Source organism: Euprymna scolopes, chromosome 11 (genome assembly GCF_053919585.1).
Source record: "Euprymna scolopes isolate OS-2025 chromosome 11, ASM5391958v1, whole genome shotgun sequence".
Taxonomy (NCBI): Eukaryota; Metazoa; Mollusca; class Cephalopoda; order Sepiida; family Sepiolidae; genus Euprymna; species Euprymna scolopes.
The window spans coordinates 108,198,736-108,214,379 of record NC_136492.1 but is presented as its reverse complement, the minus strand read 5'-3'; the positions used below and the strand labels follow the sequence as shown (position 1 = coordinate 108,214,379).

Below are 15,644 nucleotides of genomic sequence, written 5' to 3'. Positions count from 1 at the left end.
TAAAATTGTGGGGGTCTGCGTACGCGCCTGGTCCTGGTCCACAAAGTATGGAAATAAAAAATTAAAAAAAAAAAAAACGTTTACAAGTGTTTTTGATATAGACGTACATAATAATACTTTGATAAGTATGCTTTAACTTTAATAGGGATGGTATAATAAAATTGTGGGGTCTGCGTTCGCGCTTGGCCTCCATAGAAGTGAAATAGGCACAAACTTTAATAAAGACTTTTCATATCTATCTGCGTAAGTATACTTTGATAATTATGTTTCAGTATGGTATAATAAAATTATGGGGTGTTCGTTCGCGCCTGACCTCCATAGAATGGAAATATATCACAAAGTTTAACAAGGTTTTTTAATACAGATCCACAGAATATTGTGATAAGTGTTTCAGTGTGAACAGGTATGGTATAATAAATTATGGGGTTTATCTATTTTATTTTTACTTTCATCATATTTTGCTTTGGATTTAATGCCTCCAAATTCGAAGCTATCTCTTTACAACCCTTCCTTTTGATAACCTATCATACTTTCATAAATCAGAGTCCATTTTCTGTAGCGTTTCGATTCTGGCTTGAGGCAGTTGCCTGTCTAGCCGCATTGATGAACTGTGACATAGTGAAACAGTACTGTGTGTGAATGACTATATATATATATATATATATATATATATATATATATATATATATATATATATATATATACTAGCTGTATCCGGCCACGTGTTGCTGTGGCTCAGTTTGTTAAAATGAACACATTCCTCAAGAAAAATTGCATTTTGTTCGTTTATTTACTTTTATTATTTTTTGCAATTTTTTTAATCAATAAAAGTTATTTTTTTCCCCCAAAAAAAGATTAATTTTTTACCATAAATTGTTAGGTGAAAGTTTTTTTTTTCAGGAAAACTTGCACTTTTTTTTTTAAAGAAATTTGGCAGTAAACGTTTCTCTTTGAAAACGGAATTTTTATTATAAAAAGAACAGATGAATGCTTTACATGAACAATGTAAATAGTTATGTGAATGTAGAGAAAAGTTTGATTCTTTTTTTCATGAGAATGTACAAATTATTTTTTTTAACAGATGTTCAGAAAATAAATAGAAAAATACTTCCATCATTAATTATGCAGAAAAATAAATAAGATGTTGATTTAGTGTTTCAACATCATGCTTATAAATTATGATAAAACTTGCTAAGTATGCACTGTTTTACGGTTGTTGTAAAAATGGAACAGAAACTTAAATTTCGCTCCGTTTTAATTTTTCTTAATTTTTTAATTGTGCCCCCCCCCCAAACGAATATAATCAAAACAGTAACATTCAACAATTTTACTTTATGTATATAAAACACAAAATATTTAAAAAAAAAAAAAAAAAAAGTTAATAACGAAAGGGAAATAATTCCATTTTTAAACGAAAAAGTCAGTTTGGTATATCTTTTTGTTATTTTTTACATAAGTCCAGCTTTCACATTGGAAATGTCGACATTTATAGGCTGTCGGGTACGTTTACAACGAATAAACACTCCAATCTAGTAGATGTATCAAAATTTTTGTAGGAATTTTTGACACCCCTATCACGAAACTGCGAATAAGATATAAAAATCTCGTAATTTCTCTTTTAAAACTGGGTTGTTTATTTTCTTTATGGATTACACTTCCAAAATAAACTATTAAAGTTGTTTTAAAAGTAATAGAAATATTTTTTTTATTTAAAAAAAAAAACAGTAATGAATTTTCCTAACTCAATATTTTTCAATTTTTAAACTTTAAAAATCTATCAAAATTTTTCTATTGATTCTATTTTTACGATATTTTCAGGATCAATGTGAAATTTTATGCTCTTTCCAATAAACCGAATATAATATTTTAGACAAACGTTTTTTTTTAATCCACGCCCCCCCCCCATTTACAAGTGTCTATTAAAAAGTAAATAATTAATTTACACACCAAAGTTTTATATATCACAAATTGAAGAGAAAAGGTCAATAAATAATATATTCAAATTTAAAACAAAAAAAGTAATGTTTTTTAGAAATTTACCCGTAAAGTTCGAAGTTTTTTTTTTTAAACCACGTTGTTTGTTTTTTAAACCACGTTGTTTGTTTTTTAAACCACGTCGTTTTTTGTTTTTTTTAATGAAACCTTGGTCTTTGCTCCTTTAATTGAAAAAAATTAGGGCTTGAATTACATTTTTCGAGTAGTTATAAGCTTGGAAAGACAGGGGGTAGAATAATTCACGCCTCCCATTTTGAAATGTCTATTAAAAAGTAAATAATTAATTTACTCACCAAAGTGTTATATATCATAAATTGAAGAGAAAAGGTCAATAAATAATATATTCAAATTTAAAACAAAAAAACTAGTGTTTTTAGAAATTTACCTGTAAAGTCCGAAGTTTAAAACCTTTTTAAAAAAAAACACGTTGTTTTTTTTTTGTTTTTTTTGTTTTTTTTAATGAAACCTTGGTCCTTGCTTCTTTAATTGAAAAAAAAAATTAGGGCTTGAATTACATTTTTCGAGGAGTTATAAGCTTGGAAAACGGGGTGGAATTATTCACTATTTTTCACGAAATTTCTGACACACCTACCAATCTACCCATGTTAGAACGGCTTTCGGAATAGACACCCCTAACCTTGCCAGCATACCCGAAAAGCTATAAAAGTTGACGTGTCGAATGTGAACGATGAGTTGGACGTAATGTAAAAATGTACCGAATTTAAAAGGGAACGAAATTCAAATTTCCGTTCCATTTTTACAACAACCGTAAAGCAGAGCATTCGATGCAAATTTTACATAACTTACTGTATTAATGCTATTTTTTAAGCAAAAAAAAAAATATATATATATATATATTTAGGTGTGGCTATAAATTCCTAAACTCATGTCACCCTAAATAATTTAGGTGACTGAAATAGGAATCTAATCGAATCTTTAATTTCCTGATAGTATGTGAGAAATTTATTTTTCTTCGAGTTATATCGAATTCATTAATACGGACTTTAGGGGCTTTTTTTTTTTTAAATTATTTTTTATTGTTACAAATTACGATGCTTTATTTATATAAAATAAAAACAAAAATAAATTCTTGCGTTTTTTATTTACTACTGAAAACTATAACTTTAGTAAAGGTATTTTTTGTTTAAACAAAATAAAACATTTTCACTAAGAGTTAAGTAAAAATAATTAGTTCATTATATTCTGCGATCATTATTTGATAAATACTGAAATTTTCATTAAAATTGGTTAATTTCCTGATTTTTGGTGAATTTTTAAGTAAAGGGAAGGGTCAGAATGTTTATACACTTTGAGCGTCGGCATTCATTGTCTGTCCCTACCATTTTTCGATGAATATTTGATAGCAAAGCGACCACGTGTGGTTAATTTAAATCAAATTTCAATCACATGGTTACATTATCAATAATCATGTGAAAATTGAAAATTTTTGAATTTGAAACCCATTGAAAATTTACCGATATTGTAAACACATTATGTTTACATTAAGCCTGTGAGACCAAAATATCGTTTTCTGAGATTTAAAAAAAAACGTGAGATCAGGAGAAAGAAATGTCCAGAAAAAAGAAATTTTTAACTTTTATTGTCTGAAATTTTCAAAAATCGCTAATTCACCCCCCCAAAAAACCTCCATATTTTAACTTCCTACAATAAAAAATGATAAATATAGTATATTCAATATATAAAATGTTCCGTGTTTTCTCACTATATGTTTCTGGAATTATATTGAAGCGGTTAGCTCCCCAGAAGGCTTACATATTTTATGAAGCTAGTTTTACCTGTTTTTTTTTCAGAGAGGGTATTTTTTTTTTTGCAAGAAACAAATCATAAACTCAAACTTTTTATAATAAAAGTTAAATTGAAATATGCTGCAAATTAAACATCACAATAATGGTGCAACATATTTTGAAATTAGAAAAATAAAAAAAACGAAAAAACTTTGTTTTAGCATGTTAAAAGTATTTAGGTTGGTAGATAATTAAATTCTACTGTATTGGTATAAGTTTTTTTTTTTTGCTGTTGTTTCTCGCTTTTTACAATTTTCGACTAAATACTTCTAAATTAAGCGGGATTGCTTAGATCGTATTTTAAAATAAACTTCGGAGGTTGGAATGCCCTCCCCACCTAAAATGTAATTGGAAAAATCGATTTTATAGCGAGATTTAAGAATGGTTAGCCGAAAAAAAGTGAAAAACAAAACAAATAATCAATAAATAATTGTTACCAAAGGCAATAAATAAATGCTACTTTCTTTTACTTAAAAAAGATTTGACCTCTGCAGTGTCTACCAAATTACTCAGACAATTTCTGGTCTAAACATTTGAAATTTTACATAAAAGGTATTTAGCAAGCTTTTTAATCGGTTTGGGTCGAAAATTTGAGCTACAAATATATAAATGTATGTATGTATGTATATATGTTTGTATGTCTGTCTAAAACTTTCGACAGAGGCGACAGGTTTTTACAAGATCAGTATCGTTTTAAAGTTCGACCTTTCAGACGACAAATATCAATAAATTGGCTAAAAACATTAATATCTTCGCCTTCAATTGCTTGTTTTGCCAATAATTTTGACAGTAATCCTCTCCTTTCGATTGTATAGCCATAATTTAAACCTACGTCACTTCCGGTTTGGCGGTGGTTGTAACAGCAAAGACATCAGTTTTTTTTGTTCTTTTCCTCTTTGACGGTATGGGTTCGAGCCTGCCTTCCTACTACCATTTTTTTTTATGCTCAACGTCGTGACCATCGTCATAGATGGCTTGTCAGCTGAAAAATGACGTCATCGCCATAGGTCCTAGCTAGCAAGATAAGTGGAACACAGACTGTCGATAATGAGCAGACACTTTTTACAGAAACCGTTAGAAAACTTCAAAATTGGATTAAAAATGATAAACATGATACTTTGTACTGAAACTCATCCAATATTACTAATAAAAATATTAATAATAAAAAACGAATTGAAAGGGAGAAAAGTTGTTAAAAAGTTTAAAAAGAAAAGGAATACGATTTGATTTGTATGTAACTGAAGTTTATTCAATAGAAATAAATAAAAATGAACAATAAATATTTTTAAATCAAAAGAACAATATTTTAAAAATCAAAACTGAAAAGCAAACGATAAATTAGTTTAACTGAAATACAAAGAATAAATTAGTTTAACTGAAATACGAACAATAAATTAGTTTAACTGAAAAACGAACAATAAATTAGTTTAACTGAAAAACGAACAATAAATTGGTTTAACTGAATAACGAACAATAAATTAGTTTAACTTAGTAACGAACAATTAGTCTAACTGAATAACAAACAATAAGTTAAAAATTAGATTCAAACAAATGTTAGTATAAACAAAGTTACTAAGGCAGAAATATTTCAAACATTGAATATTAAAACTTTTCAAAAATCTGTTGTAGAATTTAATTAAAAGTTTGAATTTTTCTTTTTCTGATATATTTATTTTTTTTTACTAATATTGTCATTCTCTTTGCGACAAAAATTGTTTATAAGGGAATTCGATGAACTCCATATCAGCATTTTTTTCAATTTGCTGAATAGTGTGACTCTCATCACAAGAGTCAACATGAAATAATCGATTTTGATCAGCCAAAATATAGAAAGTTATGTACATGGCTAATTTTCTCTGATGAATCAAATATAAAAAAGAATCGCATTTTGTAAGTTTGTTTATAACTATATAATTATATAAGACAAAATTATTAGTTATATCATTTGGATATAGCAGAGAACCTCTGTTAATACCCTGAAAGTAGCTGTTTAATTCAGCTATTTCTTCAACAGCCTCTCTCCCGGATATTAAATTTTTGCAGCTATTGCATTTCAGTTTTTTGAAAACTGCATGACAGCAATAACCTGCTAAGAATAATATAACAGGAAGTACTTCCTTGCATTGTTTAACATCATCTTCTGTTACATCTATGTTTAATTTATAAACATGTAACTCTTGCTCCCTTGTCATTTCATCCCAGTTAGTTTCTTTTAAATTTTTCAATTCAATAGTTCGATTATTAATTGGTAAGCTCAATTTTAAAACTGACAACATTCTGAGTTTTTTTTTCAAATTCATACACCTGACGTATCGATATATTATGCTGATCTCCACTAAGTTGTTGATACTGGCCAAACCTTGCCTCAAGGTTATCTGTCTGAAACTTTCCTGGTAATATATACACCATGTTCAGTACATTTATACAATATTTAGTCAATTCTAAAATTGCGTAAGTAGTATGGTGCAAAGCAGTATATGTTTCCTTTGTTAACTTACCAGTTCTTCCAGGAATGCTATTCCAAGTTTCTAACCAGTCACAGAACACATTTAGGAAACTATAATTATCACTATTTAATGTAAGTGGATTAGCATATTTATTATGAAGTCGACAACCTTTATATGGTGTTTTCACATTCAGTATTGTCCACCAAATATAAAATATTTGAATGTATTCTGAGATTTCTGCATAATTTGGCAAGCATTCCTGTTTTTCTAAGGTTAGCAAACCTTGAATAGTATATTCGTTGAAAATTTGCAAAACCAAATTAACATTTTGCCTTTTAAAAGTTGTCGGAGAAAGAGATTTTGAAGTCAACTTATAGCAATATTTCACAAGTGATTGAGATTCTAGGGCATAAAGTTTATGTAAACTAGAAAATGGAGCACTTTGGATGTTATCTAATTCATGATTTCCATTATAACAAAACTTTGGGAACATTATGCATTTATGTTCATCTTTTTGGCCAAGCCAATTGTTTCTAATGCATTTTAATATATGCATTGAGTCGAATAAGAAGAAAAGAGGGCTAGACGTTCTAACTAGATGGGGATGTACAATTGAAAGCTTTGATGGGCTACAAAAGAAAGACATAGTTTTTTTATTTATTGCATTATTATCTATTATAACAGATAATACCTTAAACCCTATATCTTCTAAGTGAATTATTACATGTTTAATTATGTCAAATAAGTTCTCAGCTAGAAGACATTTAGTTGGCATAACATGCACAACATCCTTATATTGTGAGAATACACTGCTAAGCATAAAAGCAAATGCACTTGTGGCAGGTTCATTGCTGTTGTTAGCTAAGCCAACAATATTACCACCTTTATAATCAAGATAAGGTTTGAGATATATTTCATCAACAAGTAAAGATACTGTGATGTCATTCTGCATTAGTAACTTGAACTTACTTTTAATATACATGAGAAAATTGTTATCGTGTTGTTCAATGACAGGATTCATAGAAGTTGATAAGGTTAATCTTCGAATGGTTGAATAGCATGGTAAAATTACATTTTTAGTGTCTCTTAACAGTCTATACCCTCTAGAGGAGCAGTTATATAATAAGGAAGAAAATACCATCATTTCACTCGAATAATTAACCTTATTCATTGTCATTATGTTAATTTGTTCATATATGAACTTAATGGCATTAAAATATTTAAATGATTCATCTTGCACTAATAGCAAAAATGATAAGATTAATTTTAATAAAGAACTTATATTAGTAGTTTTCATTTCCTGTTCTTCGATGTCCATTTTTTTTAATGTTTTCCATCAAAATCTGCAGAGTATTTTCGTCTGTTACATGTTTAAGAATTCTATACTTCCCTATAGCACTCATTTCCACATCACTACAGAATACTCTAACGACCAAGTCCGGTTCAATCACCATAGACATTTTTATTTGGGGCATGGGCATCTCTTTATATGGCATATAATGATGGCATTGCCTTGCCTAATAGAAGTCCAATAATTTTTATCTATAAACGTTAATTTTTTATATAAATCATCAATATTATGGAAAGTTTTATGTTCCGTAACTCTAAATCGTCAGCAACACTTTCACATAATGCACGCTTAAGAGTAGAATTTTCTAAATGCATTTCCTTTGCATTAGGAGACTCTCTAAAAGTGGTTGCTGACGATAAATAGGAGGGACAGTTTGGTAATATTCGAGGAAGAGCACCATCCTTAAGATAAGGATTTTTTAATTTAACACTAATTGTCTTTCCAGTCCTTTCATCAAATGCTGATGCCTCTCGCTGTATGTCTTCAGCTCGAAAATGAAGTTCACATACCTAAAGAAATAATTTAAAAGAAAATCGTACCATGTTTGACTTAATACAAAAAAAAAAAAGAAAATTACATGACAAAAAATGATAAAATAAAAAAAATAAGGTAAATGTGCAGAATTAGTTCACCCTCGAAAAATCCTTTTAAATTACCACTTTTATAGGTTTTCGGGGGTGCTGAAAACGAAAATAATGTTTAAAATTACGGCAAACTAATAGTTTCCAAGATATAAAGAGATGTTAGTTAACAAAAAAAGGGGGGGGGGAAATGATTTAACCTAAAAGACCACCCACTTTATGGCCAATTTTTTTTTTTTTACATGGGTAACGAGCAATTTTTTTTTAAATTACATTTTCGCCTCAAACAAGGTGAAGTGCCTCTTTGAAGGGTCTAAAAAATGGAAATTTTGGATATAGGTTCCTTGGACATGGATCTAACTTAATAACTTGATTTGAGCCCCAAACACTAAATGTTAAGGGGTCATAACAGGGGTCAAATTTTTTAAAAAATTGACCGCTGCGGTCTCTACCAAATTACTCAAACAATTTCTGGTGTAAACATTTGAAATTTTACATAAAGGGTCTTCAGAGATAGGGCAAGCTTTTTAATCGGTTTGGGTTGAAAATTTGAGCTATCAATATATAAATGTACGTATGTATGTTTGCATGTCTGCCTAACAATTTCGATAGAGGCGATGGATTTTCACAAGATCAGTATCGTTTTTAAGCTTGACCTTTCAGACGACAAATACCATAAAATTGGCTAAAAGAATTAATTTCTTCACCTTCAACTGGGCACTTTTCTACAGGAAGGGATCGCTTTTTTCACTGATATTTTCGAATGTCATCCCCTCTTTTCGATTGTCTAGACTTAATTTAAACCTATGTCACTTCCGGTTTGGCAGTGGTCGTAACAGCAAAGACGTTATGTTTTTTTCACGTTCTTTTCCTGCTTCGTGGTTTGGGTTCAAGCCTGCCTTCTTACTACCACTTTTTTTTGTGTGCTCAACACACACCTCCACACACCTGGGCAACGCCAGGCACCAATGCTAGTAATAATAATTTGTACATGCAAGTTCAATCTATTAGTGAACATATGATTTTTTTTTCTGCTTTGAACATTTTGGATAGAAACCTTGCACACCAACAACATTTGTTCAACTCCAATTGAATTTATCTTTATTCTTAGAAATGTCAGTTACATTCGTAAGAAACAAGATTATAAAATATTCTGAACATATAAACACAAACTGCTAATATCTGATCATCAAATGCTGAAAGGCCAGGCCTTAGTCTGTGATAAGGACAAAACCCCGTGACATTTGACTAACCACTGTTTTCGAGCTGTGATGATAATTTTACAACCGGACATCTGTTGGATAACCCCGCCTTTTTTTTCAGTTTCCTTATCTTTTTGTTTTTGCTGGGGATGGGTATACCACCATTAGCGTGGTGGCAGGGGGGGGGCGGGGGGCCAGGCGTCCCCCAGCCAAGGTTTCTGGAGGGCGCCAAAATGGGGTTTTAGGGGGCGCACCCTTTGTAGGAGACCCAAGAAAGTTTAAAATAAAGACCTTTGTTCCATTTCTGAGGCTGTTTGGAGGGCAAATTTAGCATTTCTATGCATTTGGAGTGTATGTGTATCATCATTTGGAGTGTATGTGTATCAATCTTTCCCTCAATACTGGAGTTAATACCATCGGGGGCAGGCATGGCTCCAAGGGGGCATTGTCCCCCCCCCACAAAAGATGATTTTTGTTCCATAATGCCCTAGGGTGGGGGGCATACCATCGGTGCCAGACAGGTGAGAATGGTTAACAGTTTCACATGAATATTTTATTGACCTTTATAATTATTAAATAAAGGCTGACCACTCCATCAGCCGGATTGCACTTAATGGACACATATGATAATAATTGAATGAATATGAATGAATAAATGAATAAGCTGATTTTATTCTGGTTGGTCCCGAAAAACGGCAGTAACGTCAACAAAATCATAAAGTTTGTGCCGAAGAAAAGTTAGCTGTTATATTTGGTCAAAATATTAGTTGCATGTTGCTACAGGTACCCAATATACTGATTAAATTTGATTTTTCGAACAACAAACCTGCAGTTAGTACCAATTGTACTAAGTGTATTTTCAAATTGCAAGAAAGGACCACCTAGAATGCCACAGTTAGTACCATTTGTACTAAGTGTATTTTCCAAACTTGGGAGGGAACCACCACGGTACTAACCGGCATACTGTCTGACAATGATGGTATGACCCCCCCCCTGAATGCCCCCCAAAAAATCGAGAGAAGGGCAATTCTTTAGCATAAAGTAATGCATTTTAGTGCTAAAAATGCATCAACGGGGGCATCTGGAGGCCTTAAAAGGGCAATATTTTCCGGGGCTCCACCCTGTACCCTGCTGGGGGGCTTACAGCACCCCCCAGACCCCAGCTGCATTTTTTTGCGACTTCGTCGCTCATATCCGACTTCGCTCGGCCGTTGGGGGGGGGGGGGCGCCAAATCAGTGATTGGCCCCTGCAGCCATCGACCTCCCACCACGCGTTTGTATACCACCTGATACCAGACATTCTATTACCATATATTTTGTATACTATTTCAGAGACTTGAACCGAGAGATCTTTTTAAGATTCTTACTGTCCCTTTAAACACAATTGTTTGTATCTCCCTTGCTTATTTCAAATGATGGGCTTATCTGACTTTTTTTTCTTTTTTGCCGGCTCCTCACAACTTTAAATGGTTTTGTCCGAAATCTAGAAAAAGGCACGTCTTTTACTTGCTAATTTTTGGGTGATGAGATGGATTTATGCTTATTTATACACAATAGTATTTATTATAGAGTAGGTGACAGCTACTGTACAATCTGATGGAAGACGGTTACTATGCAATGCAACACAATGGAGTGTATAAATATTTCCACTGGATTATCTGTAAAAAGTTGAATATCTAATGCAGCAGCAAGTTCAGGGAACACATATACCAGAAAGAACAGTTGGAAATAAGTCATTCACTATTCACTATTCTTACAGTTATGTACCTAGAAAACAAAGTTATTAAACCTGACATTTATAGTCTATAGTAAGACAAGAAAGAGAAAGTAGCAACTTTAGTTGAAGTGAGTGTCCCTAATGATGCTGGCTTAAATAGGGCTGAGAGACAGAGAGACAGAAAGAGACAGAGAGAGAGAGAGAGAGAGAGAGAGAGGGTAACGAAATACCAAACTCTTATGTACTACATAAAAAAAATGAAATCTTCGGAAGATCTCCATCATTCCAGTAATTATAGGAGCAATGGGATTCATGAAAAAGATTTTCAACAACTACCTGGTGAATATAACCAGTGGACCAAGTGCAAGAGAAATACAAACGATTGCAATTAAAGGAATGGTTAGAATTTAGAGTAGCTCTTGATTGAAGTGTTTGAAATAATAGATCTATGCCTGGCATTCCGTATGATGTACATACTCCTGAGGAAAATTTTTTTAAAAAATGATAAGGAAATTGAAAAAAATAAAAAAATAGATAGAGTGTTATATTAGTTAAAATTTTTCCATGATTTTAAATGAATTAATAGTCAAAAGAAAACATTTTATTGAATTATTTTTCTCTCGATTTAGACTTTACAACTCGACATAGGTAAATGTGTAAGAGAGTCGCTGACGCTAGGAGCAGCAGCAGCCACATAGATAAGCAAATGATCAAGCTGGCTGTGCAAAATGACGTCACACCAGAGACAAAAGGACACGCGTGGATGCAGAAGGGTCTTTGGAGAAGTGGTGTCCGGGATGTGACGAGTGAAGCATGTGTTCAAGGCATGTCCGGTGTTCGGAAAAGCATGTGTTTGAGACATGTGGGTGACGTCACAGTAAGGACAAAAAGTCACAAGCAACCGGAGAAGGAGAAATGAACTGTTTAAATATTTAGAAAAAATGTGTTGTTGGAAATACCAGACACATGGAACAATAATTATTTTTCTCTCGATTTCCAGTTTATAACTTGACATAGGTAATCATGATTAATGACTATAAGTCAGAAGTTTTGACATAGACGGACGTTTTTATTGATTTTTTTATGAAAAGTTCTTCTATTTTCCACTTTCCAAATATGGAAAGAAATTTTTTTCTTTTTTTTTAATGTCGGACTAATAATTGTTTTCATTCGTTTTGTATATATTGAGATATTGTTACAATTATATATATAAAAAAAAATGTCTGAATAATTATCTTTTTTATACATCAGACACACTTGTTTTTATTTTTGCATGCAAATATATTGTAACAACAGGTGTTTCTTGCATTTTTTTTTTCTAATCAATAAAAGTATGTGTCTTATAAGAAAGAATTTATTTAGATAGTCTGTAAATCTATTATAAACAGATTTCTCTATTGTTTATCGTGTCGTATTTTGTAAACGGGTATATGTAGAACAAACATTCATTTCTCTAGTCAAAATGTTTTGTGTTTTATTTTTCTCATGCCTAAAATTTAAAAAGAGAAAGTATATTAATTTATTTTTTGGTGTTTTCTGCAATATTTCACTGTGTCTGGCAGACGAACAAACACCGAGAAACGTTAAGGATTGTAAGGTAACAGTTTTCATGTGAATTTATGCTGCAAACTCTTCAAAATATTTTTTAGTTTTTTTTCAGTTAGACTAATGCTTACATTGTGGTTAATAATTACCAGGACTTTACTCACTTCTACTTCTATTAAAAAAAAAGGAGCCACTTCTTTCCCCATTCTATCTGCACATTCAAATAACCTGTTGAAAAATGCAACACATTGCCAACATTATATTCAAATAAATTACTATTTCCTTGCTTCTCTACTACCAAATAAAATAAGCTATCAATTTCTCTATTTACTTACATACCACTGTACTCTGTATATATTGACATACTGTTGTACTTTATATTTAGTGACATACCATCATACTCTACATATACTGAAAATACATTTGTATTCTATATATATACTGACATTATAGTATTGTATATATTTACTCACATAACATTGTACTTTATATTTACTGATATACCTTTGTACCTTATATTTGCTCACATACCACTATACTCTATATTTACTGACATACTGTTGTATTTCATTTTACAAACATACCATTTTACTCTATATTTACTGATTTACGTTCGTACCTTATATTTATTGGCATTATATTAGTTTTTTTATATTTACTGACATACCATTTTACTCTATATTTACTGATTTCCATTCGTTCCTTTTATTTATTGGCATTATATTAGTTTTTTATATTTACTGACATACCATTTTACCATATATTTACTGATATACGTTCATACCTTATATTTATTGGCATTATATTAGTTCTTTATATTGACTGACATACCTTGTACTCTATATTTAATGACATACCATTATACTCTATATTGATTGACATATCTGGAGATAAATAAGATATGTAATATAATGTAATCTGATGAACTTGTAACACTTGTATCCCCTCGACATAAATACTAACGTGACAAGCAGCAAAATCACACCCTTCATAGTAGAGGTCCCTAGATACCATGATTAAAAGTTAAAAACAATATTTATAAAATAAGCAGAGGGATGTAACCTTGTGTCAATTTAACAGGAGTTAATTAACAGCATTTTTATTTTTAAATGTGGATAATATAGCGGTATATTTTCTACAGAAAGAGAAAAAAGGAGACACAGAACAATCCATTCCTTGGGATGACTAAACTGTCGATTAAGAGTTGTCTTTGTTATCTTTTCTTATAATGGCATCATTGCATCAACAACTTTATAATCTTCTGATTTTCTTATTCCTATGTAAACGCAGGACAATGCTGAGTATAAAGCATTTATTCAGTTATCTATCTATCTATCTATCTATCTATCTATCTATCTATCTATCTATCTATCTATCTATCTATCTATCTAATTGTCTATCTATCTAGCAAAGTAAATAGCAGAGTTGAATCGTGGGAAACAATAAGTTGAGCGGGCATTGCAGGTGCAGAAAGTGCAATGTTGTAACAGGTATCAAACTGGGTGACTGATCAAGTTGCACCGGAAGGTATGCAAATGGGAACCGGATTTGACATGTCAAGGGTTACGGTTTGAAGAAGCTGAGTTAATTTTAGTAAGTTGGTTTTCGAAACGTCAAAGAGATAAGATGGGTTTAAAAAAGTCTCCCCCATAAGGGGGCGATAGTTTCCAAATGGATACAGAGAAACCACAAGCCAAGGATTGTCATTCATTCCAGTTCTGCTTTGACGACATGTCTGCGAGTGAATAAAGAAAAAATATATAAAAACACTCATTCGTCTTGGGTTCCTATCTTGAAAGCGTCTTTGTTACAACAGGTTCCAGCTCCCCCAAGGATGATTCATGAATCTCCCAGAGGCACCAGCAGAAGACAGGTATATCATGTTGTGTATTATAAATGTACTGTGAACTATATGTTCTGATGCACACAACCACTAGACAAGACACGAGCCGTTAAGACATTAGAACAACAGTTAAATAAAAGAGTTAAAATTCACAAACAAATGGATAACAACGAGAGACCATTATATATAACATTATGTATAAACTCCTGCCTGACATGATATTAATCTGAAAATCAACTTTTCATTTTTAAACACATAGGCGTTATTTATTTTTATTTCATCTAAAACACCCAACATTTTTACCAGTGTTCTCTGAACATTTAATATTCTATCTGTTTGGGGTATCTTTACCTGATGTAAAGTTTGCATATAATATCCCTACCCCAAATATTATTCTTAAAAAGAATCTAAAGAAAAAAAAGAACATAGTCATCTTGGGTTGAAATTGAACCGTTACTTATTAGTGCAGTTATATAAAATTGTTAATGACTATTTAGCATATATTTGATTTGTGAATTTAGTAGATTTTTTCTTTTTACTAGGAAGTCACTACTTATCAAGACCTAAAGCACACTCGAGGATAAGGGTTAATGAATGTACAGTGGTCACTGAGACAACAGTGTAGTGATCGTTAGTGGTGAAAATTGGATAGAATTTGATTATTTAAGGGGGCGGGTGAACAAGTACTTGTTTATATTGGACTTGAACACAGCCATATTTAATCAGCTGGAATGCAGGCGAGCGGAATAGAAGTGGGCAGTTCTAGGAAAGAATCTTTGTTCATGGAATTTACCTTTAAATTCAGGCACAGATAGTGGGGTTATAAAGTTAAGCGATCATAATTACTGCAATCAAGTATGTGTTTATTAAAAAAATATAAGCAATCAATTTTAACTGTAAAGTTAAATAAAAGTTTATACAATTTTTTTCTCATTTCAGTTCTGACAATCGAGGGATTCCATCTTTTAAAAATGGATGACAGGTGAATTTATATATATATATATATATATATATATATATATATATATATATATATATATATATATATATATATATATATATATATATATATATACACACATACACACATATATATATATATATATATATATATATATATATATATATATATATATATATACACACACACACACACAT

At 31.2% G+C, this 15,644-nt stretch overlaps 1 protein-coding gene across 2 annotated transcripts in view; it reads left to right on the top strand.

Moving 5' to 3' along the window:
- The window catches only part of LOC145288055 (serpin B10-like), a 60,911-nt gene that overhangs the window by 27,090 nt on the left and 18,177 nt on the right, over window positions 1–15,644 (top strand). The window contains exon 1 of one of the 2 annotated variants that reach the window (XM_080136088.1): window positions 15,424–15,468. The exons of the other annotated variant lie outside the window; for it this stretch is intronic. The gene's annotated coding sequence lies outside the window, so the exon portion shown is untranslated. Of the gene's footprint in view, window positions 1–15,423; window positions 15,469–15,644 lie in introns of those variants that run through there. 2 annotated transcript variants of the gene reach the window in all.